We start from the raw sequence: 5,000 nt of genomic DNA, 5'->3' as shown, positions 1-5,000 counted from the left end.
GTTAAAGTACAAACGTGCAAGCATACTAACCTAACCCTAGGTAAGGCATGTCAGAGCGAAAGACAGTAATTTCGAATGAGCCAAGAAAGAGCGGTGCGGGGCCGGTCGGAGCGCACCCTTTTCTAGGTGGCTGGCGGGCGAGAGAGTGCTGCGTCGCCGGCATCGGCGTCGAAAGAAGCCGAGCCAAAAAAAGTTAAAGTACAAACGTGCAAGCATACTAACCTAACCCTAGGTAAGGCATGTCAGAGCGAAAGACAGTAATTTCGAATGAGCCAAGAAAGAGCGGTGCGGGGCCGGTCGGAGCGCACCCTTTTCTCGGTGGCTGGCGGGCGAGAGAGTGCTGCGTCGCCGGCATCGGCGTCGAAAGAAGCCGAGCCGAAAAAAGTTAAAGTACAAACGTGCAAGCATACTAACCTAACCCTAGGTAAGGCATGTCAGAGCGAAAGACAGTAATTTCGAATGAGCCAAGAAAGAGCGGTGCGGGGCCGGTCGGAGCGCACCCTTTTCTAGGTGGCTGGCGGGCGAGAGAGTGCTGCGTCGCCGGCATCGGCGTCGAAAGAAGCCGAGCCAAAAAAAGTTAAAGTACAAACGTGCAAGCATACTAACCTAACCCTAGGTAAGGCATGTCAGAGCGAAAGACAGTAATTTCGAATGAGCCATGAAAGAGCGGTGCGGGGCCGGTCGGAGCGCACCCTTTTCTCGGTGGCTGGCGGGCGAGAGAGTGCTGCGTCGCCGGCATCGGCGTCGAAAGAAGCCGAGCCGAAAAAAGTTAATGTACAAACGTGCAAGCATACTAACCTAACCCTAGGTAAGGCATGTCAGAGCGAAAGACAGTAATTTCGAATGAGCCAAGAAAGAGCGGTGCGGGGCCGGTCGGAGCGCACCCTTTTCTCGGTGGCTGGCGGGCGAGAGAGTGCTGCGTCGCCGGCATCGGCGTCGAAAGAAGCCGAGCCGAAAAAAGTTAATGTACAAACGTGCAAGCATACTAACCTAACCCTAGGTAAGGCATGTCAGAGCGAAAGACAGTAAACTCGAATGAGCCATGAAAGAGCGGTGCGGGGCCGGTCGGAGCGCACCCTTTTCTCGGTGGCTGGCGGGCGAGAGAGTGCTGCGTCGCCGGCATCGGCGTCGAAAGAAGCCGAGCCAAAAAAAGTTAAAGTACAAACGTGCAAGCATACTAACCTAACCCTAGGTAAGGCATGTCAGAGCGAAAGACAGTAATTTCGAATGAGCCATGAAAGAGCGGTGCGGGGCCGGTCGGAGCGCACCCTTTTCTCGGTGGCTGGCGGGCGAGAGAGTGCTGCGTCGCCGGCATCGGCGTCGAAAGAAGCCGAGCCGAAAAAAGTTAAAGTACAAACGTGCAAGCATACTAACCTCACCCTAGGTAAGGCATGTCAGAGCGAAAGACAGTAATTTCGAATGAGCCAAGAAAGAGCGGTGCGGGGCCGGTCGGAGCGCACCCTTTTCTAGGTGGCTGGCGGGCGAGAGAGTGCTGCGTCGCCGGCATCGGCGTCGAAAGAAGCCGAGCCAAAAAAAGTTAAAGTACAAACGTGCAAGCATACTAACCTAACCCTAGGTAAGGCATGTCAGAGCGAAAGACAGTAATTTCGAATGAGCCATGAAAGAGCGGTGCGGGGCCGGTCGGAGCGCACCCTTTTCTCGGTGGCTGGCGGGCGAGAGAGTGCTGCGTCGCCGGCATCGGCGTCGAAAGAAGCCGAGCCGAAAAAAGTTAAAGTACAAACGTGCAAGCATACTAACCTAACCCTAGGTAAGGCATGTCAGAGCGAAAGACAGTAATTTCGAATGAGCCAAGAAAGAGCGGTGCGGGGCCGGTCGGAGCGCACCCTTTTCTCGGTGGCTGGCGGGCGAGAGAGTGCTGCGTCGCCGGCATCGGCGTCGAAAGAAGCCGAGCCGAAAAAAGTTAAAGTACAAACGCGATGCTAATGAGCGAGCCGTTGTCTCGACTAATATGTAGGGGGCGTTCGATCGAGCGTCTGGCTTGAGCGCTTGTCGGCCTAGCAGAACGGTCGCATTGTTATGCCCGGGTTTTAGGCACCGCTGCAGGCGGCCGGCAGAGCTCTTGTTTGTGCGAAACTGAATGGATCGAGCCCGAGAGAGGGCGAGCAAAGAAAAAACGCAAATCGCTCCGCCTGGCACTGCCGGCGAGAGCGTGGACGTCGCGGCCAGCGACTGTCGAAGCCGAGTACGGCCGCAGGCGATCGCCTCGGTCTTAAACGAATGCGACGAGCACGCGCCGGGCGGCCCAGCAAGGGCCGAGCGCAGCTGTCGCAGCTATCTGGTTGATCCTGCCAGTAGTGATATGCTTGTCTCAAAGATTAAGCCATGCAGGTGCAAGTACGAGTTCTCGTAAAGCGAAACTGCGAATGGCTCATTAAATCAGTCTTGGTTTATTTGGTCTCGTAAGCGAAGTGGATAACTGTGGTAATTCTAGAGCTAATACATGCATTAAGCGCCGACTTCGGGAGGCGCGCTTTTATCAGATCAAAACCGACCGGGTTCGTCCTGTGACGTTTGATGACTCTGGATAACCACGCGGATCGTACGGTCTCTGCACCGACGACGTATCATTCAAGTGTCTGCCCTATCAACTGTCGAAGGTACGCTACGTGCCTACCTTTGTGATAACGGGTAACGGGGAATCAGGGTTCGATTCCGGAGAGGGAGCCTGAGAAACGGCTACCACATCCAAGGAAGGCAGCAGGCGCGCAAATTACCCATTCCCGACACGGGGAGGTAGTGACGAAAAATAACAATACAGGACTCTAACGAGGCCCTGTAATTGGAATGAGTACATCCTAAAACTCTTAACGAGTATCCATTGGAGGGCAAGTCTGGTGCCAGCAGCCGCGGTAATTCCAGCTCCAACAGTGTATGCTAAAGTTGTTGCGGTTGAAAAGCTCGTAGTTGGATTTTGGGCGAGCGCCGCCGGTCCGTCGCAAGGCGTGTCACTGGTTGCGTTCGCCTCACCTTCGGTTCTCCGTCGGTGCTCTTGACTGAGTGTCGGCGGTGGCCGATAAGTTTACTTTGAAAAAATTAGAGTGTTCAAAGCAGGCTGTTCGCCTGCATAGTGTTGCATGGAATAATGGAATAGGACCTCGGTTCTATTTTGTTGGTTTTCGGAGCACGAGGTAATGATTAAGAGGGACAGACGGGGGCGTCCGTACTCTGCCGTTAGAGGTGAAATTCTTGGATCGGCGGAAGACGAACTACTGCGAAAGCATTCGCCAAGAATGTTTTCTTTAATCAAGAGCGAAAGTCAGAGGTTCGAAGACGATCAGATACCGTCCTAGTTCTGACTATAAACGATGCCAACTAGCGATCGGGAGGCGTTACCATGACGACCTTTCCGGCAGCTTCCGGGAAACCAAAGTCTTTGGGTTCCGGGGGAAGTATGGTTGCAAAGCTGAAACTTAAAGGAATTGACGGAAGGGCACCACCAGGAGTGGAGCCTGCGGCTTAATTTGACTCAACACGGGGAAACTCACCCGGCCCGGACACAGGTAGGATTGACAGATTGAGAGCTCTTTCTTGATTCTGTGGGTGGTGGTGCATGGCCGTTCTTAGTTGGTGGAGCGATTTGTCTGGTTAATTCCGATAACGAACGAGACTCTGGCATGCTAAATAGTTACGCGACCTTCTCGGTCGGCGTCTAACTTCTTAGAGGGACTAGTGGCGTTTAGCCACACGAGATTGAGCAATAACAGGTCTGTGATGCCCTTAGATGTCCGGGGCCGCACGCGCGCTACACTGAGTGAAGCAGCGAGTGTCTAACCTAGGCCGAAAGGTCCGGGTAACCCGTTGAACCTCATTCGTGATTGGGATAGGGACTTGCAATTGTTTCCCTTGAACGAGGAATTCCCAGTAAGCGCAAGTCATCAACTTGCGTTGATTACGTCCCTGCCCTTTGTACACACCGCCCGTCGCTACTACCGATTGAATGGTTTAGTGAGATCCTTGGATCGGCCCCGTCGCGGCTGGCAACGGCCGCGTCGGCGTGTCGAGAAGACGATCAAACTTGATCATTTAGAGGAAGTAAAAGTCGTAACAAGGTTTCCGTAGGTGAACCTGCGGAAGGATCATTACCGAAAGTGGTGGTAGGCCCCGGCCGACCGCGCACTTAATTGTCTTTGGGTGCCGCCGAGAGGGCGGCCGTCAATCGGGGTTCCGCCCCGTGCGACACGCGTAACACGTTGGCATAGCAAGGCAGCCGAGTGCGATGGTGGCTTCTGGGCACCGCGCTCGATGTGCCGCCGGCCCAGCCCGGCGGTCGCTCGGCGCCGTTTGTTGGTGTTTTTGTGCAGTTGTTGTCGGTGGTGGTTTTGTGGTCGATCCCACAGTGTGACGTCCGCGCGCTTCGGCGCCGGGCGAAACGTCGAGGACGACTCTTAACGGTGGATCACTCGGCTCGCGAGTCGATGAAGGACGCAGCCAAGTGCGAGAAGTAATGTGAATTGCAGAACACATTGAACGTCGACCTTCTGAACGCGAATTGCGGTCTCGGGTCAATCCCGGGACCGCGTCTGCCTCAGGGTCGCGTTCGTCCTCACCCGAGGGCCGTCGCCTGGCCTCTGCGAAGACGGCCGGGCGTCGCCCCAAGTTGAAGCGGTCGCCGAGCTTTCTCGGCGCGACCGCGTGTCCCGTACACCGCCGGCCCCTCGACGTGTTCAACTACGTTCGAGGGGCGGGTCCAGGTCGGTCGGTCCGGTCACGAGATCAAGACCGACCGTGGGCCAAGGCGGCGACGGTACGCGCTCGGTCGGCGCCGGCGGCGACGACTTGCGATGCCAGCGGGCCGTGTAAGAAGCGGCCCGCTTGACACATACGACCTGAGTTCAGGCGAGAGCACCCGCTGAATTTAAGCATATTATTAAGCGGAGGAAAAGAAACCAACAGGGATTCCCTGAGTAACGGCGAGTGAACCGGGAAGAGTCCAGCGTCGAATCTGCGCGCTTTTCGAGCGCGCCGAGTTGTGACGTACG

The 5,000-nt window shown here is 55.6% G+C and overlaps 2 non-coding genes and 1 pseudogene across 2 annotated transcripts; all 3 read left to right on the top strand.

The window, feature by feature from the left end:
• Positions 1 to 2,293: 2,293 nt before the first annotated feature.
• LOC144418868 (small subunit ribosomal RNA) lies at positions 2,294 to 4,103 on the top strand. The gene has a single exon (XR_013473709.1). It is a non-coding gene; the product is annotated as a small subunit ribosomal RNA (ribosomal RNA).
• Positions 4,104 to 4,401: 298 nt separating this feature from the next.
• On the top strand, positions 4,402 to 4,555 carry LOC144418859 (5.8S ribosomal RNA). The gene has a single exon (XR_013473701.1). It is a non-coding gene; the product is annotated as a 5.8S ribosomal RNA (ribosomal RNA).
• Positions 4,556 to 4,843: 288 nt separating this feature from the next.
• The window catches only part of LOC144418876 (large subunit ribosomal RNA), a 3,695-nt pseudogene continuing 3,538 nt past the window's right edge, over positions 4,844 to 5,000 (top strand).

Source organism: Styela clava, unplaced genomic scaffold, assembly GCF_964204865.1.
Source record: "Styela clava unplaced genomic scaffold, kaStyClav1.hap1.2 HAP1_SCAFFOLD_61, whole genome shotgun sequence".
Lineage (NCBI taxonomy): Eukaryota > Metazoa > Chordata > Ascidiacea > Stolidobranchia > Styelidae > Styela > Styela clava.
The sequence above is the reverse complement of the archived record's forward strand: the minus strand, read 5'-3'. Positions and strand labels throughout refer to the sequence as shown.